General features: G+C 38.4%; 1 non-coding gene across 1 annotated transcript; it reads left to right on the top strand.

Annotated features, from left to right (window-relative positions):
- The first annotated feature begins 12,264 nt into the window (after positions 1-12,264).
- On the top strand, positions 12,265-12,371 carry LOC150002863 (U6 spliceosomal RNA). Its single transcript, XR_016512917.1, has one exon. It is a non-coding gene; the product is annotated as a U6 spliceosomal RNA (small nuclear RNA).
- The last annotated feature ends 13,173 nt before the right edge of the window (positions 12,372-25,544 follow it).

Below are 25,544 nucleotides of genomic sequence, written 5' to 3'. Positions count from 1 at the left end.
AGCGGGAAACCAGTCCTGCTACAGCCGCTCCACCATCTACTCTGTCTCTGCTGGAAGGAGGGTTACATCCCCCAGGATATGAGAGACGCCAACATTATCACCATGTACAAGAACAAAGGAGACCGCAGCGACTGCAACAACTACCGGGGCATCTCTCTCCTCAGCGTCATCGGCAAAGTATTCGCCTGGGTCGCTCTTGCCCACCTGCAGACCCTTGCTTCCCGCGTCTACCCAGAGTCCCAGTGTGGCTTCAGAGCTGGCCGATCAACAGTGGACATGATCTTCTCCCTACGCCAGCTGCAGGAGAAGTGTCACGAGCAGCATAAACCACTCTACCTCGCCTTTATCGACCTCACGAAGGCGTTTGATCTGGTCAGTCGAAGCGGACTCTTCAGCTTGCTACGGAAGATTGGCTGTCCACCACATCTGCTTGCTGTGGTCATGTCCTTTCACGACAACATGCACAGCATGGTGTCCTACAACGGCGCCACCTCTGAGGCCTTCCCAGTCAGCAGCGGAGTAAAGCAGGGCTGCGTCCTCGCGCCTACGCTGTTCGGAATCTTCTTCTCCATGCTCCTCCAATACGCCTTTAAGGACTGCAGCGAGGGTGTCTTCATTCACACCAGATCCGATGGCAAGCTCTACAACCTGGCCCGTCTACGAGCCAAGACCAAAGTCAAAGAGGTGCTCATCCGTGAGATGCTCTTCGCCGACGACGCAGCCTTGACATCACACTCCGAAGAGGGACTCCAGCAGCTGGTCACTTGCCTTTCCCACGCATGCAAGGAGTTCGGACTAGCCATCAGCCTGACGAAGACGAACGTTATGGCTCAAGGCACGGGGACTCCCCCATGCATCACCATCGACGGATACACCCTGGAGGTTGTCAATGACTTCACTTACCTCGGGTCCACCATCTCGAGCTCTCTGTCAGTCGACTTGGAGGTCAATCGGAGAATCGCCAGGGCAGCCACAGTTATGGCCAAACTGAACCGGCGAGCGTGGAACAATTCCAGCCTCACTGAGAAAACCAGACTGCGCATCTACCAAGCCTGCGTACTCAGCACTCTCCTCTATGGCAGCGAGACGTGGACCACCTACGCAAGGCACGAAAGGAAACTCAACAGCTTCCACATGAGGTGCCTGCGACACGTCCTGCATGTCGCCTGGCAGGATAAGGTCCCCAACACCGAGGTGCTGAAGCGAGCCAACATGAGCAGTTTGCATGCAGTTCTTAGTGAGAGACACCTCAGGTGGCTCGACCATGTCAAAAGAATGGATGCAGGCCGTATCCCCAAAGACCTCCTCTACGGCGAGCTAGCAGAAGGCCAGAGGATGACAGGGCGCCCAAAACTGCGGTTCAAAGACATCTGCAAAAAGGACATGACACAATGCTCCATCAATCTCAACACATGGGAAGTTCAAGCAGATGACCACCTAGCCTGGAGGCTCGCGGTCAGGCAAGGTATGTCATGCGCAGAGACTGCGCGCAACGAGGAGGCGGTCCAGAAAAGATCGAGGCGGAAGCAGCATCAACAGCAGCAACAACAGCCATGTGCCTTCACCTGTATCAAGTGCGGCAGGGATTGTCACTCCCGAGTCGGACTGCACAGCCATTCTCGGCGGTGCAGATAGACTCTCAAGAAGCTACGCCATCGTCTCTTGAGACGGACGGCTGCCGATGATGATGATGAACTATCAATAAGAACCACCTGACATCTAGCTGAACAGAAGTCCTACAACTAAAGATATAAAGAAGAAGCCATGTTCAGACTGGTAGGAGGGGTAGAGATGTGGAACATGCTGGTCCCACTACCTATGTGGCAGTTAAAAATTGAGACTGGATAGCCCAGCTGTGGAAGTTGCCCCTACGAAGCAAGGGTACCAGCCCTACATCAGGCACCCTAGCCCAGGGTTCCAGACCCAGGAAGAGAAGTCAAAAACCAGTGGAGATTGTGTCTGAGTGAGACAAGGGCCCACACATGCCTCTTGTAGGGCCCACACACAGACTTACTCAGACTCACTCTGAGCTCCAGCACTGGGTCGGCAACTTGAAAGATGCCAGGGACATACTGGGAGGAACTGAATTGTCCAGGAGGGGCTGAAGGGGCAGCTTTCTCCTGGACAGAAGTGGTGGAAAAGGATATTTTTTATTAGCTAAGCCTTGCCCCCACAAAGCCAGCAGGTAGGTGCAGTATTTGAGTCTCCATCAGCCTGGTGAACATTGTTCATCCCCAAGACTCTTCCTCACCCAACTTGCAGGCCCACCCAAGCTCTTAACAGTGGCTTTTCCATATAAATGGCCTGTCTTGGCTCATGCTTCAAACTTTCCTAATATCTATTAAAGATTCACAAGCCCCAAAACAAGCAACATCTGGTCTGGGTACATCTTGTTAAGTGTCCCCAGGCTTAGCATTAGCAGCACACATCCTCAGTTTACAGCTTGATCTCTCCTGGACACCTAAAAACTCAGCACAAGTAGCAACCATCTTCAGATCCCTGTGTAGCTCATGCTAGGTGGCCTGGGCAGAGCCTAGGCAGCAGCTGACCTTGGCCTGTATCCCCCAAGGGGCCCCAGAGTTAGTGTACCTCTGGACAGCTTCAGACCACACCAGAGCACCACACAACCACCTCCATGAGTGACACACTCAAGGGGAAGACTCATCGGGTGCCAGATCCCCATTGAAGCAAATCTTGCTGCATGGAGTTGGCCCCTGTAAGGCAGATCTTCCATTGTGGTTGCTCCCAGTCCTCATAGAAAATTAGCTTGGGGGTAAGTCCCTCCCATTCATGTGCCAACAGCAATCAAGACTCAGCCACAATGGGAGGGTATACATAGCCCACACAAGGAGCACACATGGAACTCCCAGACAGAAGAGGCTGTACCATTGGGCCCTATAAGACACCTACTACATAAAGCCACTCTTCCAAGATTGAGAGACATAGCGACTCAACCTAATACATATAAGCAAACAGAGGGAGGCAGCAAAAATTAAGAGATAAAGAAATATGTCCCAAATGAAAGAACAAAATAGAATGCCAGAAAAAGTACTAAACAAAATAGAGACAAGCAATCTTCCAAATGCAGAGTTCAAAACACTGGTTATAAGGATGCTCAATGAACTTAGGAGAAGAGTAGATAAACTTAGTGAGTACTTTAATTAAGAGATAGAAAACATAAAAATGGAGATAGAAAATGTATAAAGGAACCAGTCAGAAATGAAGACAGTGTTAACTAAAATGAAGAATACATTACAGAGAATCAACAGTAGATGGCACAGAGGATCAAATCAACAATTTGGAAGATAAGGCAGCAAATAACAACCAATCATAACAGCATTTTTAAAAAATGAGGGTAGTTTAAGGAGCCTCTGGGACAACTTCAAGAATTCCAACATTTGCAATATGGGGGTGCTGGAAGAAGAAGAGAGAGAGCAAAGAATTTAAAATCTATTTGAAAATGTAATGACAGAAAACTTCCCTAACCTGGTGAAGGAAACAGATATATAATCCAGGAAATGCAGAGAGTCCCAAACGAGAAGACCTGAAAGAGAGACCTACACCAAGACACATCATAATTAAAATCCCAAAGCTTAAAGACAGAGAACTTTAAAAAGCAGCATGAGAGAAGCACTTACCTGTAAGAGAGCTCCCATAAGACTGTCCTCTGATTTCTCAACAGAAAATTTGCAGGCCAGAAGGGATTGGCATGAGATATTCAAAGCGATGAAAAGCAAAGAGCTATAGCCAAGATTATTCTACCCAGCAAAGCTATCATGTAGACTCAAAGGACAGATAAAGAGCCTCCCAGACAAAGAAAAGCTAAAGGAGCCCATCACAACCAAACCAGTATTACAAGAAATGTTAAAGGGTCTTCTTTACAAAGAATAAGAAAAAAAAAAGAATAAAATATATGAATAATAAAATGGCAACAAATACATACCTATTAATAATAACTTTAAATATAAATGGATTTAATCCTCCAATCAAAAGACATATATGGTGACTGAATAAATAACAAAATATGATCCTTACATATGTTGTCTACAGGAAACTAATTTCAGATCAAAAGACACACACAGACTGGAAGCAAGAGGATGAAAAAGATATTTCATGAAAATGGAAATGAAAGAAATAAAGGAAGGAAGAAAGGAAGAAAGAAGGAAAACAAAAGAAAGAAATAAAGAAAGAAAGAAAGAAAGAAAGAACGAATGAGAGAAAGAAAAGAAAGAAAAGGAAGGAAGGAAGGAAGAAACAATACTTATACTACACAAAATAGACTTTAAAACATCCATGTGTTCATTGCAATATTATTTATAATAGTCAAGATATGTAAGCAAACTAAGTGTTCATCAATAAATAAATGAATTAAGAAGTGGTGCATATATAAAATGAAATATGACTCAGCCATGAAAAAGAATGAAATCCTGACATCTGCAACAAGGATGTACTTAGAGGGTATTATGCTGAGTGAAATAAGTCAGACAGATAAAGACAAATACCAGATAATTTCACTTATATGTAGAATCTATAAACCAAACAAAATGAACAAACAGAACAGAAACAGACTCATAGATAAAAAGAACATTTTGATGGTTGCCAGATGGGAGGGGTGTTGAGGGGATGGGTGAAAAAGGTGACAGAATTAAGAAGTACACATGGTGTGGCTCAGTGGGTTGGGTGTCATCCTGCGGCCTGAAAGGTTGCCGATTCGATTTCCAGTCAGGGCACATGCCTAGGTTGCAGGCCAGATCCTGGGTTGGAGTGTGTGAGAGGCAACCATTTAGCTTCTCTCCCTCTCTTTCTTCCTTCCTTCTCCTCTCTCTAAAAATAAATTTAAAAATCTTTTTTAAAAAGTGCACATTGGTAGTCAAAGAATAGTCATAGGATACAAAGTACAGCATAGAAAACATGGTCAATAATATTACAATAACTATGTATGGTGTCAGCTGTGTACTAGATTTATTGGGTAATCACTTTGTGAGTTATATATATTCATAGACAGTAAGATTGGGTTTGGAGGCTGGTTTATTTACCTCCCAGTGGGCAAAAATCTGAGTATTATGTGAGATGAAGGTAGTCTCTAGCCCAGCATGGCCCAATTGCTAAAGATTTTATTGGCAATGACTTAGGGAAAGTGCCAGAAAAAGAGAAAACCCTTGTAGGTGAAATTATTCAGGTACTTGGAAAATATGCCTACAAGGATGGCAGAATAGTCTGGTTACTGTGAAGTTGTATCACTGCTCTATAGACAGATAATGGGAGACTGAGAGACATTAGCAAGCTAAGTGTGAGGCAGATGGCCTCTTCAGTAGCTTACAAACAGGCCCTTATCTCCTGCAACAGAAGAGTGGACACAACTGTTCAACAGACACCAGTCCTGATAGAGTCACAGTGCTCCAGAGATGTTTAAATGCTCATCCAAAGTCATGTGCTTTGGGCAGTGACAGCGTTATGCTGGTCCTTAACTCTTCCTAGTTCATGGTTATTAGTATGCCTTCAGAGCTCCATGTTCAATTACATCATATTGATAGCTTGAAATCAGCCATGGTAGAATATTTATACCATGAATATCAGCAAACGTTATGATTTGAGGGATTTTTCTCCTCCTTTTTTGAGAGCTGGTTGTTAAACACTTACCAGCACACCATTAGTGAGGGCCTTGGCTGGCAAAGCCTGGGATTTTGAAATGTGGAATGGAATACCTGGATGCACATTCTAGAAGCTGCTACCTCTGCAGACCACCCAAACCCTCAGAACCTGCACAGGAGGCAAACCTTCCCCAGAAAGAGCCAATGACTCCTTGTGCTTGAAGATGTTGCAGAGGTCTTTCCTCAAAAAAGCAATCAGCGTTCCTGCCACTTCTCCTAGCCTTCGGGCTGATAATTATGGCTAAATTCCAGCCTAATTTGCCTGGGGATGTACTGGACCTGATAAAGGGAGAAAGACAATATACATGGAAGGAACTGCAATAACCTGGAAAGCCCCTGGTATGGGATTTGGAGGATACTTGATCAAGGGGGACAGAATATAAGACTGGAAAAGCAGGAATCTATTGACTTGGGAACACTTTGGGGAGCAGAGGACTGAAGACACTGGCAAAGACACCAGCGAGGGTTGCCAGATAAAATAAAAGTATATGTCATGTAATATTTGTGACATACTTATGTTTAAAAGTATTTGTTGCTTATTTGAAAGTCAAATTTAACTGGACATCCTGCATTTTTATTCACTAAATCTGGCAGGAGATGAGCAAACTTGCTACAAGGGGAGTTCTCTGAAGCCTGGAGAAAGTGATGGCCAACTTTAAGTGAACTGGATATGTCTGAGTTGCCCTGGCAGAAGGTAAAAGAGATTAAGAGTCTGAGGGATGTGGTCAGGCTAGAATGCATATATTATGAATCCAGAAGTTTCCCTGAGGATTAGGTTCCACAGGAGAATTCCAAGGACACCCATTCATTAAGGCCATCCTGCCCACACTGATGAGGGGGCAGCAGTATCACTATAAAGTTCATTGGTGGCTCTTCTATAGGTTGGGGTGACGGTGAGAGAGGCTGGCACAAAGCTGAGCACATGCACATTTGTGGGGGTGACAGAGCTCTGAGATGACAAAGGCCAAGTGGAGGCCTTACAGCCGGTAGGCCACAGTTTCTCCAACAACCAATGAGAGACTGGTAAGGGAACTTGTGGAGACATTGGCATAAGACAGTGAAGGAATCCAGAATCTCCACTTTCAGATATGCTCATAAATGTGACCTAGAAGACATGCACGTGGATAATCATTGCAAAAGGCCTAAAGATCCAGGCCTAGTTGAATAAACTATACATTCACACCTAGAATGGACCTGCTATATAGAGTGAGTTTGAAATTTGAGTCAATTGGGAAGATATACACAATGTAGTGTTAAGTAGCAGAGGAGTGTTAAATGTGTGTATTCGCTTTAAGATAATTCATCAAGCTGATTTGGGAACTTTTCTACACATATATAATACTTCACAAAAGTTTACTGATAAACTAAAAGTATGAATAGATTGATCTCATTTTATAAAAACAAACATGTGAGCATGCATATACATGTGTGTACATAATTACGTGTGCAGATGGGACGTGTGTCCTTGTGTCTACATGTGTACATGCTTGCATAAGGATGCAGGTATCAGTCTATTTGTATATGTGCATACATGTAACCAGGTGTACCTGTTCCTATGTGGAGTACACATACATGTACATGCTGATGGATGGCTGGGGGGAGCTGGATTCTGGGTTAAAAAAGTGTTACTTTCAAATGCACACCTGATTTGAATTTTTGGCCAAGAACCCTATTTCTTTTAAAAATTAAATTTTATAAATCTGAAATAAAAGACAAATGGAGAACTGTGGTTGGAAAGTGATAGTGAGGAATATGGAGGGGCACTTATTCTGACTCCCAAACTTTAAATAGTTTGAGTGCAAACGCCTCTGTTTGAGAGGACTGAAAGGAATTACTGCCTCCAGAGGACAGACAGGGTTCAATTAGGGCCAAGTGATAGAGGGAATGTTTAGAGAAGGGTTGGAGGAATTTGCTGATCCTTATGTAGGGGTTCCAGAAAGCAAAAGGAACGTGCTAGGAGGAGATGGGGTGCAGTGAAGAATACAATCAACAGAGTAAATGTGCAAGGTAGTATAGGGATGCGAATGCCTTTTATAAGGAAAGTAGATAACGTATAAGAATTATGCTTTGGGATCCAACTGAAATAATCTGAGTCAGAGGTATTTAATTCTGATAGCTACTTGGAGGAGGGCCTAGAAGTGAACCCCAAGGTTAGAAGTAAGGGTTCTGTGTACGTTACTGTTACCTAGAGCAAGCATGTGACTGTTTTTGACAGCAATGAGCAAACAAGCATGAAGTTGCTTCTTCCCTCAGGGGGGGTGTGGGAAATGTGGGTGAGGGGGTCCTGGGGGAATGTGACCCATCAAGTCCGTTGGAGAGGGCTTAAAGTACATGCTTTAAAAGAGAATAAGGAGCAAAAATGGTACGATGGGTAGCTCCAAGATCCACTCCTTCACAGAAATATCAAACAACCAAGCAAACACTGTCAGGATCAACTTTGTCAGAATTCTAGGGAATAGACAAAGATGTACAACAACCAAGAGAAACCTGAATTAAGAAAAAGGCAACTTAAAAACAGTAGGAAAATTTTGTGTGTTTTTAATTGTCTTTGTCCCCAACTCAACATGGCAGCAGTCTAGAAGACCACAGCCCGTATTCCAGGTGTGGGACTCTAGTCCTTGGCTCTGGAGGAGAAGAGTAGAACTTATTGTCAAAGAACTGTGCTTGTCTATTCTAACCCATCTAGGGCTACCTGAGAAACTAATGCAAGGTGCTTGCCTTTGTTTCCTCTAACTTATTGATTAAGATAACTACATTTGTAAATAGAAAAACCAGTGTTAATATACTTTGGTTTGTAACTTCTCATTTTTTTAAATTATATGATTTAAAAGGCAAATTCATGAAAATTATAAATCTATATTAATGAGCACAAAAACATATAACCTTAAATAAATACAATAATATAAATACATAGGTAAATACATAATATAAAGATGTACTCTTTGGCAATATAAGGGGGGGAGATGAAAATGTACAGGAGTTGGGTATTTGTAGATTATTGAAACTAAATTACCATTCACAGTAGGCTGTTATAAGTTAAAGATGTTAATTTCAATCCTATAGTTACCACTAAAAAAATAAACAAAAAAGATATAAAAAGGAAAAGAAGAGAATCAAAATGGCATACTAAAAAAATTAAACCAAATTTTAATAAGGCAGTAAAATGGGAATTGAGGAACAAAAAACCAGACATACAGAAAAGAGATCTAAATAAGAGACCTAAATCATTCCTTATCAGTAATTACTTAAATGTAGATAAATTAAACTCTCCAATCAAAAGACAGAGATTAGCAGATTGGATGAATAAAACATGACTCACTTAAATCAAGTTGACAAGAAACTGACAAGATAAAAGATAAAATGTTTAAGGTAAAAATATAGAAAAATATATTCTCTGCAAATGGTAAGCAAAAGAAAACAGAAGTACCTCTATTAATATCAGAAAAAATATACTTAAAGTCAAAAAAGTTTATAAAAGATAACTAAGGACATTACATTTTGATTAAAATTTCAATCTATCAAGAAGATATAAACACATAAACACAACAATAGAGTCCCCAAATATATGAAGCCAAAACTGAAGAATTAAAGAAAGACAGTTCTACAATATTTGGATACTTAATACCACACTTTAAATAGTGAATAGGAACAACTAGACTGAAGATTAATAAGAAAACAGAGCACTTGAATGACACTATAAACCAATATACCTTACAGACATGGACTGAACACTCTACCAAAAATAGCAAAATACACATTTTCAAGTGTATAAGCAACATTCCTCAGGATAGACTATATGTAAGGCCACAAAATAAATCTCAGTGAGTTTCAAAAGATTGAAATCATACAAAATATCTTCTTGGAACACAATGAAGTGAGCTAGAAATCAAGAGCAGAAATCAAACTGGAAAATTAACATATAAGTAGAAATAAATAGCACACCCTTAAAATAACCAATGGTGAGAGAAGTCATAAGGGACAAATGAAAACAAAGCACAACTCATCGAAACTTATGGGATAAAGTGAAAGCAGTACTAAGAGGACAGTTTCAGGTGTAAGTTCATATATTTAAAAAGAAGAAAGACCTTAAATCAGTAACTTAACTTATACTGTAAGAAACTTAAAAAGAGCAAATTAACCCCAAATATGGTAAAAGGAAAGAGTAATAAATGTTAACAGTGGAGCTAAAATAAATAGAGAATAGAATATCAATAGAGATATCAAAAGCAAAGTTGGTTCCTTAAATATCTCAACAAATTAACAATCCTTTAGCTAGACGAAGAGGAAAAAAAGAAAGAAGATGTAAGTAACTAAAATTAGAATGGAAAGTGGAAGCCTTATTACCAACCTTACAGAAACACAAAAGATGCTAAGAAATTATAATGGATAATCACACCACAAAAATTTGGATAATCTACATGATATAGATAAATTTCTGGAAGCAAACAAACTACCAAAACTGGCCCAGATGAAATTTAACTGGTAAGCCTCTCAACCAAAAAGGCAAGGACTGGGTGGCTTTACCGATGAATTTTATCAAATATTTAGAGAAGAATTAACATCAATCCTTTCCTTTTCTTTTTTAGTATATTTTATTGATTATGTTATTACAGTTGTTCCACTTTTTCCCTTTGTCCCCCTCCACCCAATACCCTCTTCCCTCCAGCAATTCCATCCCCCTTAGTTCATGTCTATGGGTCATGAATGTAAGTTCTTTGGCTTCTCCATTTCCTATACTGTTTTTAACATTCTCCTGTCCATTTCATACCTACCAATTATGCTTTTTAATCCCTGCACCATTCCTCCATTCTTCCCCTTCCCCCTCCCAGCTGATAACTCTCTGAATAATCTCTGTACCTATGATTCTGTTCCTGTTTTGGCTGTTTGCTTCGTGTTTGTTTGTTTGTTTCTTAGATTCAGTTGCTGATAGCTGTGAATTTGTTGTCTTTTTAATGTTCATAGTTTTGATCTTTTTAAAAAATAAGTCCCTTTATTATTTCATGTAGTAATGCTTGGTGATGATGAACTCCTTTAGCGTTACCTTCTCTGGGAAGCACTTCATCTGCCCTTCCATTCTAAATGATAGCTTTGCTGGATAGAGTAATCTAGGTTGTAGGTCCTTGCTTTTCATCATTTTAAGTACTTTTTACCAGTCCCTTCTTGTTTGCAAAATTTCTTTTGAGAAATCCGCTGATAGTCTTATGGGAACTCCTTTGTAGGTAACTCTCTGCTTTTATTTTATTTTATTTTATTTTTTTAACTCTCTGCTTTTATCTTGCTGCTTTTAAGATTCTCTTGTTATCTTTAACTTTTGGCATTTTAATTATAATGTGTCTTAGTGTGGTCCTCTTTGGGTCCAACTTGTTTGGGACTCCGCTTCTTCGATTTGTATGTCTATTTCCTTCATCAAATTAGGGAAGTTTCCTTTCATTATTTTCCAAACAAGTTTTCAATTTCCATTCCTCTTCTCCTTCTGGCATCCCTATGATTCGGATGTTGACACTTTTGGAGATAGCGCAGGATCTTCTTACACCATCCTCATTTTTTTGAATTCTTTTTCTTTTTTCTGTTCTTGTTTACTGTTTATTTATTCCTTATGTTCCAAATCATTGATTTGAATCCTGGCTTCCTTCCCTTCACTGTTTGTCCCTGTGGATTTTTCTTTATTTCACTCTGTAACCTTCATTTCTTTCTTTATGTTGCTGCTATACTCAATGAGTTCTTTGAGCATCCTGATCACCAGTGTTTTGAACTCTACATCTGATAGGTTGGCTATCACCACTCCATTTAGTTCTTTACCTGTGGTTTTATTCTGTTCTTTCCTTTGGGCCATATTTCTAGTCTCCTCAATTTGGCAACCTCCCTGTGTTTGCTTTTGTATATTAGGTAGAGCTTCTTTGACTCTGTGTAAAAGACACCTATAAATTGTGTGGGGTAGAGCCTTAGGTATTCACCAGGATAGGGCAACCTGCTTCACCACTTTGTGGCTTTGTGGCTTTGTGTAGGCAGAGGACTCAGAGAGGGTACTGTACCACTGTCTGACTTCTGGAAGTTTTCCCAGCACTCACCCCATTTCCAGTCACTTCACCCACTTCCTATATGCAACTGGTATCCTTCCAGATGTTGTCCTGGTGTTGAATCCCAGAGTGGGTGGGATTACATATATTTTAAGACCATGTTGGTCCTTTAAGCGAAGTTTTCTGAAAATCTGGCAATTTCTTCTGCTGCCCCAACCCCCACTGGTTCTTATAGCCAGAAATTATAGGTATTTATCTTCCTGGTGCTGTTATCCTGCGACATGCAATCTGGCTTGGGGCTGGGATTGCTTGCTCCCAAGGTATCCCTCCCAAAAATTTTTAAAGATTTTATTTATTTATTTGTTGAGAGAGGGAAAAGGAGGGATACAGAGAAGGAGAGAAACATCAAAGTGAGAAACATCAATTTGTTGCCTCTTGCACACCCCCAATAGGGGACCTGGCACACAGCCCAGGCATGGGCATGTGCCCTGACTGGGAATCGAGCCAGTAACAATTTGGTTCATAAGCCAGCACTCAATCCACTGAGCCACACCAGCCAGGGCCTCTCCCAATGTTTTTAAATATTTTATTAATTTGTGCTCACTTCGGCAGCACATATACTAAAATTGGAACGATACAGAGAAGATTAGCATGGCCCCTGCGCAAGGATAACACGCAAATTCGTGAAGCGTTCCATATTTTTGAGTGGGGTTTAAAGGGTCTGTCCCTGATTTTATGTAAATAAAATTGTTTATGTAAAAAATAAATAAATAAATAAATAAATAAATATTTTATTAATTTATTTTTAGAGAAAAGGGAATAGAGGGTTGAAGAGAGGGAGAGAAACATCAATGTGTGTTTGCCTCTCCAAAGCTCCCAGCTGTGGACCTGGGCTGCAACCTAAGCATGTGCCCTGATTGGGAACCAAACCAGTGACCCTTTGGTTCACAGGCCAACACTCAATCCACTGAGCTATACCAGCGAGGGCTCCCTCCCAATTTTTATCCACCACGCATGAGTGTGAGACCACCTGTGCCTGTTCCTACACTACTGCCACCTATCTGCACCACACTGAATCTCCTTACCTGTATGCCTCAACTCCATGTCTCTTCCCCGCCTACCCATCTGGATGACTGTGGCTTCTTTAAATCCTTGGTTGTCAGATTTCCATACAGTTTGATTTTCTGATAGTTCTGGGTGTTATTTGTTTTGAGATTTAATTGTCATCCCTTTTTGTGGTTGCACAAAGAAGTGAAGCATGTCTACCTATGCCTCCATCTTGACTGGAAGTCTAACATCAATACTTTTCAAACTCTTTCAGACTATAGAACAGGAGTGAACTCTCTTTTTAAAAACTTTTATTTATTTATTTATTTATTTATTTATTTATTTATTTATTTATTTATTTATTTATTTTCAGAGAAGGGCAAGCAAGGGAGAGAGAAACATTGATGTGCTGGAGAAATATCAATCAGCTGCCTCCCACATGCCCCCAACTGGGGACCTTGCCTACAACTCAGGCATGTGTCCTGACTGGAAATTGAACTGGCAGCCTTTTGGTTTGCAGAATGATGCCCAACCCACTCAGCCACACCATTCAGGGCAAGCAAAAACTTCTTAACTCATTCTATGGAGTCACCATTACTGGGATACCAAAGACATTATAAGGAAAGAAAACTATAGACAAATATATATTAACAATATAGATGCTAAAACTCTCAAAAAAAAAAAAAACCTACTCAAATGAATTCAACAGCATATTAAAAGGGTTATACACCATGACCAAGTGGGATTTATGCCCAGAATTCAAATATGGTTCTCCATAATAAAGTCAATCAATATAACACACCACATTAATGGAATAAAAGAAAAAAAACATATAATTATGTCAACGAATGCAGAGAATGCATTTGAAAAAAAAATCCATCAGCTTTTCATAGAATAGAAGGAAACTTTCTAAAAATGATAAAGGGTATATATTTAAAAACCCACAGCTAATATCATAAACATAGGTGAAAGGCTGACAACCTTTTCCCTAAGTTCAGAAACAAGATAGTGATGTCCACTTTCACCATTGCTTTTTAACACTTTACTGGAAGTTCTAGCCAGGGCAATTAAACAGATAAAAATATACAATCTATTTAAATTAGGAAGAAGTAAAACTAGTTCTATTTGCAGATAGCACAATCTTATATTTAGAATATTCTAAATAACACACACACACAAACACACACACACTAAATTCTGCTCGAGCTACTAAATATATTCAACAAAATTGAAGAAACAAGATTAACATGTAAAAATCTTTTTGTATTCAGCAGCAAAGAATAATACAAAACACACAATTAAGAAAAATATTTATTTACAAGAGAATCTAAAAGAATATAATATTTAGCCCTGACCAGTGTGACTGTTGCTTGGATGTCATCCAGTAAGGTGAAAGGTCGCTGGTTTGATTCCTAGTCAGGGCACATGCCTGATTGGAGGGTTTGATCTCTGGTTGGTCAGGAGAACATACTAGAAGCAACTGATGATGTTTCTCTTACATCTGGATGTTCCTCTCCCTTTCTTTCTCCTTCCCTTCCCCTCTTTCTACAAATAAATAAATAAAATCTTTTAAAAAGAATAAAATGTTCATAAAATTTTCAATCAAGGAAGTGAAAAACTTGTACACTTAAAACATTTCTGAGAGAAATTAAATAACTAAATAAATGGAAATGTTAGTTATAAGACAATATTATTAAGATGGTAATATTACCCAAAACAATCTGTAGATTCATTGCAATCCTTCCCAAAGTTATAGTAACTTCTTTGTTTGCAGAAAAGCAAAAGCCAATTTTCAAATTCATATGGAATCAAAGGGGTCTTAAACAGCCAAAATAATTTTTCAATCCTCACCTAATTTTTAGGGAGAGAGGGAAAGAGTAACATCAATGTGTTAGGGAAACATGAATTGGTTGCCTCCTGTATGTGCCCCAATCAGGGATGAAATCTGCAACCTAGGTATGTGCCCTGACCAGAAATTGAACCCACAACATTTTTGGTGCACAAGATGACAATCCAAGCAAGTGATCCACCCAGCTAGGACAGCCAAAAATAATTTTTAAAGAGAAAAACAAACTTGGAAAACCCACACAATTTTTCTTTTCAAAATTGACTACAAATCTATAGTAATTAAAACAATATGATACCAGAATAAAGACAGACATATAGACCAATAGAACAGAATTGAGAGTCCAGATAAAAACCCTCACACACATGGTCAATTGATTTTCAACATGGGTGCCATGACCATTCAATGGAAGAAGAATAGTCTTTTTAGCAGTTAGTGCTGGATGATTGGATATTGATATGCCAAAGAATAAAGCTGGATCCCTATCTCACACAATATATAAAAATTAACTCAAAATGTATCAATGACCTAAATGTAAGAGCTAAACTCATGAAACCCATAGAAGAAAATATAGGGGGAAATCTTTATTACATTGGATTTAGAAATCATTTTTAAATATGAAAAATAAAAGCAGGAGCAACAAAAGAAAAATAGGCAGAGCTGAATTCATCATCAAAATTTAAAAACCTTTGTACATTAAAGGACATAATCAAAAAAGTGAAAATACAACATACAGAATGGAAGAAAATATTTGCAAATTACATATCTGATAAGGACTTAATATAGAATATATAAAGAACTCTTACAGCTCAACAACAACTAAAGAGCCAATGAAAAATGAGCAAAGGACTTAAATAGACATTTCTTCAAAAATGATATATAAATGGTCAAGAATCATGAAAAGATTCTCAATATCATTAGTCATTAGTAAAATACAAATACAAACTTCATAAAGGTACCACTTCATACATACTAGGATGGCTATAACAACAACAACAAAAGCAGAAAATAACAAGTGCTGGCCAGGATGTGGAGAAATTGGAACCCTCATATACTGGTATTGGGAGTGAAAAATGGTTCAGACGCTGTAGAAAAGTTTGCCAGTTCCTCAAAAACTTAAACATAGGATCATTATATGACTCAGAAACTGAATTGCTAGATATATGCCCAAACTGAAAACAGATGTTTAAGCAAAAACTACATCAATGTACAGCAGAACTATTCACAATAGCCAAAAGGTGGAGTCAACCCTAGTGTTCATCAATGAATGAATATATAAATAATGTGGTATATCTGTACAATGAAATATTATTTGGCCATAAAAAAGAATAATATAGCAATATATGTTACAATGTGGATGAGTGTTAAAATTACAATGCTAAACGAAAGAACCCAGGTGCAATAGGCCATGCATTATATAATTCCATTTATATAAATATATATCAAATGTAAACCCATTGAGACAAAAAGCTAATTAGTGCTTGCCAGGGACTAGGGGGAGGAAAAAAGGAGGAGGAAGTCCTTAAAGGGTATTGGTTTTTTGGTGGGTTTTTTGTTTTTGTTTTTGTATGTGTGTAATGAAAATGTTTGGAACTAGACAGAGGTGGTGGTTGCACAACATTGTGAATGTACCAAATGCCACTTAACTGTTCACTTTAAAATAGTTAATTTTATGTAAATTTCACTTGCATAAAATAAAGACAAGAGAAAGAGAGAACAGGGAGACAAAGTTGGAGGCAGTGAGTTTAGACAACATTTAAGGAGTTTTGCTATAGATGGGAGTAAAGAATTGGAACTATAGGTTGTGTGAGAAGTTGGGGTCAATAGAAAGTTTTATTTTTTGTTTTAAGATGGAAAAATTTTTTAAGTATATTTCTTTGCTAATGAGAATTATCCATCAGAGAGTATATGACACAGGAGAAGGAACTAAGAATTGCTGTGAAAGACATCCTTGAGTAAATGAAAAGGATGGCTTTGTCTGTTACAGAAATTTATCCTTAATAATATCTGAAAGGGCATCCCCTAAAGTGAGCCAGCCTTGGGCAAACTAAAGGACTTAATCTACGATGTATAACAAATACAAGGAGGTAAATACCATAAAGTATATAAAATGTGTAAGCATGGCGGTGTTGTTCTGGAGTTACCCATTAGCATCTGATTAGGGCTCTGCTAAATCCTCAGGCCAACATGGGCAGGGACACACCTTTTCAGGACTTCTTTTCCCCTTTCCTGGATCTGCAGAGTTTATTGGTCTCCTCCCCTATCACATACTAGTTGACATCCATCTCAATCTAGGCCACATTGAATGGCTATCACCTCTTGATACAAAATGTGTTAAGCCTCTGGCTTTAGTTATTTCAATTTAAGTCATCAAAGTCGAGAGACTTTCAGTCCCAGTTATACAGATTTTATCACAAAATTTCTATTACTATAGTTTTTCAGTTCCTGTGGCATTTTACATGTCATGTGATATATACAGTTCAAGAGATGTGACTTTATCTAAATATAAATGTCCTCTACAGATGCCTTTTGTAAAATGTCTGCTGTGACTGAATTATTTTTACAAAACCTCTTCCTCAGCCACATTGGGGAGTGTGGGGTTACAGTTCTTTCTGGAGTTAAGAGGATTATCTCTGACAAATTACAGTGCCATCTTGAAGATTTCCCCCATCTTCGACTTCTCAGATGTCTTTTCACTATGTCTACTTCCTATACCTGTCTCACATACACCTCTTGACTATAGAAATACATTTTTGAAATTATTTGTTTACAGTTTCATGAAGAATCTAAAGGAAGAGAGAATGGACAACTGGAGGCACTAGCAGTCTCAACCACAGATTCCATTTCCTGGTTTCATTAGTAACTAGTCTTTAGGAGCAGCTTCTAGATAGTTGAATATTCCTCAGTTTATGCCTTTCCATGACAGGTTTTAGCCATAGATACTCTGAAGGGCTTGCCCTGAGCAGATACTACACTTTGCCATTTTCTAGGGGTATTTTTGAGCACACTGCTTCCTCAGAATCCCAAAGGGTGCTTAGTTGGTGCCTTCTAATATATTAAAGATATTGGAATTCGATTAGAGTTTAATGATTTCATACTATTTATTGTCATGATGCCATTTGAAACCAAAAGTACTATCAGTTTTCTTCTCCATCATATGGGTTAACTACATAGCAATAGAGCTAGCACACACAGTGGTTTTTAATTGGGGCATGAGAAACTTTTATAACAGAGAAAAAGCTAAAACTGAAGTACATATTTTAATAATGTAGTATATGCTCAGAAGTCAGTTTTTTTGTTGTATGAAAGATAATTCAAGAAACTATACCTTATGTTCCTAATTTTCACAAAGGTTAATATAGTGACTCAATTTTAATGAAAATCTAGGTATCCTTCTATTCTAATTAATTTTGTCATTAAGATTTTGATTGGGACACAAGAAAAACTTTTTCCTAGTCCTTACATGGTCACAAGAAAATGCCACAGGATTTTACAAGAGTACAAAGATTGAAAAAAAAAAGTACACAGATTGGTTCTGATTACACACTTAATATATTATTATCTAACTAATTAGAAAGATAATTAACATATTATTATTAGCCCCGCATAAAATGCTACTGAAAATAACACTCAAGTTTTGCTGTGAGTTCCTTAATCATCGATTAGTTTTTCTGATCTCATTGAGTAAACCAAAAATAAATGCAAAAATTGAGTGTTAGCATAGTTAGTATTCAAAGAAAGTATTGTTTATAGGACATGTATTGTACAATACAACTATGAATCAATAGTTTAGTGACCTGAGATCATCCACATTTAATATTAAATATTAAGATTAAAAGACTGCATATTTTACTTAGCCATAGGCTGAATAACTCAACTCCATTCATTTTTGTTACCATATGACACACAAAAGAATCTAAATTTATTCTAAAGTACAAGCTCAAAGTCCTACTTCATGAGGCAAGAGCTAAGACACACCAGCTACAACACTGATCTTACCTCAATCTCATTATATCCCCGGATGGATATAAAAAGAGCACCCTGATGCATCTTCAGTATTCACAAAATTGGCTGTGAAACATTTGTTTTAATTTGATCATCTACTATGGGTTGAATATTTGTGTTCCCCAACAGCTTCCAATTTATATATTAAAATCTAACTTCAAATGTATTAGTATTTGGAGATGGACCTTTGGGAAGTAATTAGGTCATAAGGGTAGAGCCCTCATGAGTGGGATTAGTACCCTTTATAAGAAGAGGCCAGGGAACTGATTCTTCCCCTCCGACCTCTGTCATGTGAGTACATAGCAAGAAGATAGCAATATATAAATTAGAAAGAAGACCCTCCCCAGACACTGAATCAGCCAGGACCTCGATTTTCACTTCCCCAGTCTCCAAAACTGTGAGAAATAAATTTCTTTTGTTAATAGGCCACCCAGCGTATGGCATTTTGTAGCAGCCTGAGCTGAGACACTCCCTCACTTTTTCTTTTAAATTCTCATTTTTGATCCTAATTTATCTTCTATTTTTATGTCTACATAACTAAAATAGTTTGATAGACTAATTTTCTATCTTTCCATTTCTTGCCCTTTAGTCTGTTTTAGTTGAAATAAAAGTCTGACTGCTATGACAATGGCCAATATAACAGTGGCTTCAACAAGATACGACTGTATGTCTAACACATATAACAGTGTGAGTGCAAACAGCCCAGGACTTAAAAAGAGCCTCCGTGCTGTTGAGGAGCTAGAGTCTTTAGTTCTTGTCATTCTGCTCTCCTCAACATACGGCTTTCAATTTGTGGTCCATGATGGTGCTCCTTGCTTCTACTTCTGTGCAGCCCGGGGATGGAGGAAAAGAGAAAGAAAAAAAAATCTCTCTTTCTGTTTAGGCACAGAACTCAGAAGTTGCATGCATCACTTCAACTCATATTTCATTGGCCAGAATTTAGTTGTATGGCCACATGTGGCTGGCAGAGAACTAGGAAATGTAGTCTTTAGCTAGGGAGCCATGGGCCCAGCTTAAACTGAGGCTAAAAGAAGAGAGAATGGACAACTGGAGACACTAGCAGTCTCAACCACAGATTCCATTTCCTGGGTTTTTTAGTAACTATTCTTTAGGAGCAGCTTCTAGATGCATGGGTATTTCCAATGTAAGTTCCCTTTTGGGCCCAGCTCTGGGGATTTCCTCCATGTGAGTACCACCCTCACATATAGGCTGTAACATTTATAATTAGGCCCAACAGGTTTAGTCTGAACACAGTGTAATGGTGGATCACTTATATGAGGGCATGGTCTAATCATGCAAAATATCCTCACATATGCTCTAACTTTCCTATCTTGGACATTTAGATGTTGCTTTAGCATAAATGTGCTTCACTGCTGGGAATGCAGCCAAGCAAACATCTTTTGGCAAGTTTCCTTTACCAGATAATCACATATGAGCTCTTTCAGGTCAAGAGAACACAGAAAGGAGTCAAGGCCTCACACAAGGGCCTTGATGGTGCGTGTTTGGGTCACTGAATGGAAACGTACAAGCAATTGTCCAGAAAGAGATTGCTTCAAGGGTTTCCTGCCACTTGAACTTTGCTTAGAGCAAGAAGACAGCTGCCAATTTAATTTTTAGTTGAGTGGGAATGTTTGGTGGTTCTGAAAGGTTAAGAAGCACTTTCATGGAGACTATGAGATCACCTAATTCCAAAAGTGCTTGACTTTGCCTAGTAGTAAATCTTAAACAATTCCTTAAAATGTAGAAATGAGAATACATGACTATTTTAATAAAACTAAATGTACCTATTATGCAAACATTTATTCTCAGCTTATTATTACCAAGTTATAATAAAAACTTAATTAAACTCTAGGCTCTTTCTTGGGAACCATAGTGTGGTCAATATTTGCCTTCTTAGGGATGCCTTGATATATATTGAGGAAGGAGGACTAGAAATAGACCTCAAAGCTCTTTTCATGGGAATACCTATAAGGCTAAGTGTCCTCATGTTAAAAGAGGGATTCCAGAATATTCCATATATATTAAGAATTCTTCCAAGCAACTAGGTGACAAGGTTACAAATTGACCCTCATATACACAAAGATAATATCTTTCTTTCAGTAGTTACAACTACCACCTAATAAATAAATTTAATGTTTAATAACTCAATTAAAAAAAACATTTTATATAGCTGACATATTTGGAGACCATTATAAACAATAAGTCATGCAGCTGTAATAAAACTAAAAGAGAAAATTCACTGAATATTAATAATGGAAAAAAGGGTTCAGTTTGAAAGAAAAGAGCATACATTTAAGAACATTTTGATGAAATGCAATTAATCCTAATTTCAGTGAGCTGGAGGTGTTCAATTTAGATAGGAAAAGTTTGATTCATTTGAAAAACGATGGTAATTAAAAGATGGAGATAAAAATGTGGTCTCAAGACACTGATAGCAGTTTTAGTTAAGAACATGTAATTTGATTTAAAACAATGAAATTTTAAAAAGGCTTAATGAAAATAGGTTTTATACTTGTTTTTGTTGTATATCTGTATAATGAGCCTATCTGTTCCTGCATATTTCTTTTCCCTAGCAAATAACTTGGAAATGAGCTAGCTAAGCAGAATAGTAATCCTTTCAACATAAGTTAAATTTTATTTTAGTAAATAAAAAGTGTGGAAAGTTAAAAAAAATGATCACTCATAACATCATTACAACAGCATACTTGATGTTTTATTTTAGTGTTTTTCTTTTTATCTCTTAAATGTATGAGTATTTTGATTTATTCATGCAGCAGTGAACAATATAAACTTAAAAATAAACTTGTTCCCATGGAGCTTACATTAGTGAGGGGAGACAGCAAATAAATGAGTAGATTATGTAAATATATTTGGAGATGATAAGTGCAGTGCAGGAGATAAAAGTAGGGTGCTGTGTAATTTTAATAGAATGATCAGAGTGAGGCTCAGTGAGAAGGTGACTTCCAAGCTAAGGGAGGAAGCAGGTGGAGAGTGAGGAGTGAGCAGAGAGGATATCTCTGGCGTGATCAAAGTCCCAATCAGAGGAACCCAGGATTACCAAAGCCCTGGGGGGAAGCCTATCTGGCAAGTTTGAGGGATGCCAACAGCATCTGGGCAAGCTTGGAGGTTCTCAGTGTCTTGTCTTCCAGACTGCTGCAGCGACCCAAGAGCCTCATCCTCTCTTATTTTGCTTATTCTAATCTCTCTAACGCTCCATGTTAGGGCAAAAAATTTTTGTTAAGACTGTATAGTCAGGCATGCTGTCTAGTCAGTTTCTATTATAAATGGAAACTTCTTTTAAAAACTACAATTCCTTAAAATTGGTCTTTGTTGATGTATATGAACACTATTAATTTTAGTATATTCACTTTGGATCTAATCACTTCATTGAATTTTTTAAAATCTCATAATTTTTCAGTTGATAATTTTGCTACTTCTAGGCTTAAAATTTTATCTTTTTCTTTTCTATACCTATGCATCTAATTTTTGTTTCATGACCTCTTGTTATGGACAAAATCTACCTAAAATATTAAACAGTAATCATAATATTGGGTTCCTTCATTTTATTCTGAGGCTGTTTCTAGTAGTTACCCTTAAGTATGATTTAAACTACATAGTCTTCATCACATTCCCATTTACATCCATGAATTTATTAGGAATAAGTACTGGTGATCAAAGTCCTTTTTCAGTATCTATTTAGATTATTATTTTTTAAAGTTCATTCCATTGATGCTATGTGCCAATATTTAATCATCTTCTAAAACTGAACTTTCCTTACATTTTTTAGAAGATTTTAGTCCTGAGAGAGCTATGCTATGGTGTTCCACTAGTCACTGGTATTCTGTGTAGACGTTCACATCTGTGTTGATGCCCTAGTTTTCTTTGGGAAGCAGGGATGTAAGCAGCATATTAAACAAGTGGAATTTTTATAGGACCCCAAACTGAAGTCAACATAAGACGAAAACAGCATAAATGAAGGACATATTCATTGTGTTGCAGCAAGAACCATCTGATTCAGAGCAGCCCAAGAGGACCAGAGTGAGAAAAGAGGCAGCCCTCTGCCCAGCATGGGTCAGGCGCTGTGACGTCAGATCTCGGGCATCAGGGTCTGCCACAGCCTGCTGGAGCAGAGCCTGAGGGGACTGCGAGGCTCGGGGGAGGACAGTACCTTGCTTTCTGGCTTGTGGAGTACTCCATATCAGTTTTTGGTCTTTCTGCTGCCTGGGCATTCAGCGTAGTAATCAGTCGTGCTCTGACAGGACACAGCTTCTGAAGATTTAACTTTGGAGCGCTGCGTTCTAAGCCCGTCATCTATCCAGGGCCTGGTGGCCTGCAGCCTCTGCAGCCTCTGCAGACAGACTGTGAGTTACAGTTCTTCTAGCAACAATTCTGGAGTTTGTCACATTTGCTTAGAAAATGCTGCCCTAGGAAGAAGTGCCAGGAAGCCTTCTCTGAAATAGTTCCTCCAAGGGAGAAAATTTGTTTGTTCTGTGGTCATTTAATAGGTTAAAGCACGTTGCTTGCTAAAAGAAGGAAGGAAGAAAGAAAAAAGGAAGAGAGGGAAAAACGAGCCATTTTCCCAAAGTTAGAATTTCGCACTGGTTCCTGCAATGCTCTGTTCAATTGTAGCTAAGGAACACACAAAGTATTCTTTACTAGACTGAGGCTGTCAGCCTGTGTAAGTTTGCTTCCTGGAGAATGCATGTTTTATGTAACAATAATAATATCAGAGGACGTTATTGAACATATACAAAATACTAACATTATCTTGTTTAATTTTCATTTCAACCCACAATTCTGTAATTTTATAACCAATTGATAAATGATTCCAAAACTCAGATGTGTCACTACATTTCCCTTAGTCACATGGCAAGTGGGAAAACTTTCATTAAAAAGAAAATTGCAAGGGAATGAGAAAAAAGAGAGAGAAAGCTTATGTGCTGCACAGCAGCCACATCAGTGTGGTGATTGCCAGGGGGACAGGGTGGGGGAATGCGGGGAGTTGGAGGAGGGCGTTGGGGGGGATAGATGGTGAAGGAAGGTGGTGAATACACAACACAGTGTACAGATGATATGTGTGGAATTGTGCACCTGAAATCTGTGAAATTTTGTTAACCAGTGTCACCCCAATAAATTCAATAAAAAGAAAAAAAAAAAGAAAGTTGCTTGCTGAGAATGAGGTTTTATAAATGGTGAGAGAGTAAATTAGATTAATCCAATCAATGAAACATCTCATATGAACCAAGACCATGCTACCCTTGGTGATAAAAGTCCAGACTCAGTTAACAAAGTAGGCAAGAATCTTTAAGGTCTCCACTCACTTATGTGCTCTTTTCCTACCAACCTCTTTGCTTTTTCCCTTATCACAGCCTTTTTATGACTCATTATATTGAAAAAATTTTTTGAGTACACTGTGACTGAAGAGTTATAGTAGTAATTATGACAACAACAGAAATAATCACTATTATCTGTTGACCCTGTACTTTGGGCCAGACACTGTTCTAAATGCGTTAACTCATTTACCCCCCAAACCCACTGAAGTCAGCACTAAGCTTACTGTGCAACATTAAGTCACTTGCTCAAGTTCACACCAGTGTAAGCATTAGAGCTAGGCTTTAAATCTGATCTCAGTTTTTCTAGCCACTAGTTCCTAGGGCAGGCTCCCAGCAATCTGCGTGCTGTAAGTAACTGCTAGTATGGTTTATGGAAAGAATGCAGAGCAAAGGTTATGCAGCTAGACAATAATGATGCTGTTTTCACTTCTGGACTCAACAGTAAGGAGGTAAGATGAAGAAATTGACTTAAACCAGAAAATAAAAATAAAAAAATCTAAATTAATATTTAGGTTTGTGAGAAAAAAATATTATTTAGAGTGTGAATTATTTGATGTATGGAAAAGTCAGTAGAAGAATGACCTGAGTGTTTTCAAGTTTACAAAGAGCTATTTGTAGGGTAGGTTTTTGACTAGTGATTAGCCTTTTCTAGAAACCGTATCAGAAGAAATAGGCATCTTTAACTAGAAGAGTTAGAGATCTGAGATAATACATACTGACAGTTATGAGAGAACCACTGGAAAATCTGAAAAGGGACATAGGGGAATTCATGGGATTTAGAGGGCACAAATTCCAGATGGTTAAAGTGTCATTCTGTCAAAAATTTGGATAAATGAGTGGTTTACAGTGTTCTCTGTGCAGCTCTGGCAGTTAATTTACTCTCTTAATCATTATCGAGTATCTCCCATTTGCCAGTTGTTGCGCAAGCTGCCTGGTTACAATGGCGAGGGGAAACAGATGTGAGTTCAGCCTTCATGGAATTTACAGTCTAATGGGGCAAACAGATTAAAAAAGTCCAGTCACCTCCTAATAAATAGAAAACTCCTTGACTGGATATTTTGGTGGCATCCTCCTCCTTCCTTGACCCCCATATTCCCCTTCTGTTTGCTCAGCTAAGCTAGAAGCCCAGCTCTGCTCATAGCCTCAGAGGAGGCAGGGCAGGGTAGAAAACCCAAAAGTTTCCAAAGCTGGCTGCTTTTGTAAAACAAAAACACAAACCCTCAAGGTATAAAGATTCTCTAGGGTAGAGGACTTCAGTGGACCCTTGAACAACAGGGGGTAGAGCTGCTTGGGTCTACTTATATACACATTGTTTTCAATAAATATGAAAACATATTTAGTCTTCCTTATGATTTTCTTAATAACATTTTCCTTTCTCTAGCTTACTTTATTGTAAGAATACAGTATATAGTACATATAACATACAAAATATATGTTTATGTTATTGATAAAGCTTTTGGTATCTATTAATGATAAGTTGTTAGTAGTGTCAATGTAAGAAACACGCAAACCTGTAGAGAATTTATGAGTTTATTTGAGCCAAACTGACAACAATTGTCAAGAAGCAAAATCTCAACAGATTGAGAAATGGTCCAGAGAATGGCAGTTTAACACCTTATTTTATACACTACAATAAAAAGAAGAG

The sequence above is a fragment of the Furipterus horrens genome, unplaced genomic scaffold, assembly GCF_987537825.1.
Source record: "Furipterus horrens unplaced genomic scaffold, mFurHor1.1.pri manual_scaffold_8, whole genome shotgun sequence".
In the NCBI taxonomy this organism is placed as follows: Eukaryota; Metazoa; Chordata; class Mammalia; order Chiroptera; family Furipteridae; genus Furipterus; species Furipterus horrens.
The sequence above is the reverse complement of the archived record's forward strand: the minus strand, read 5'-3'. Positions and strand labels throughout refer to the sequence as shown.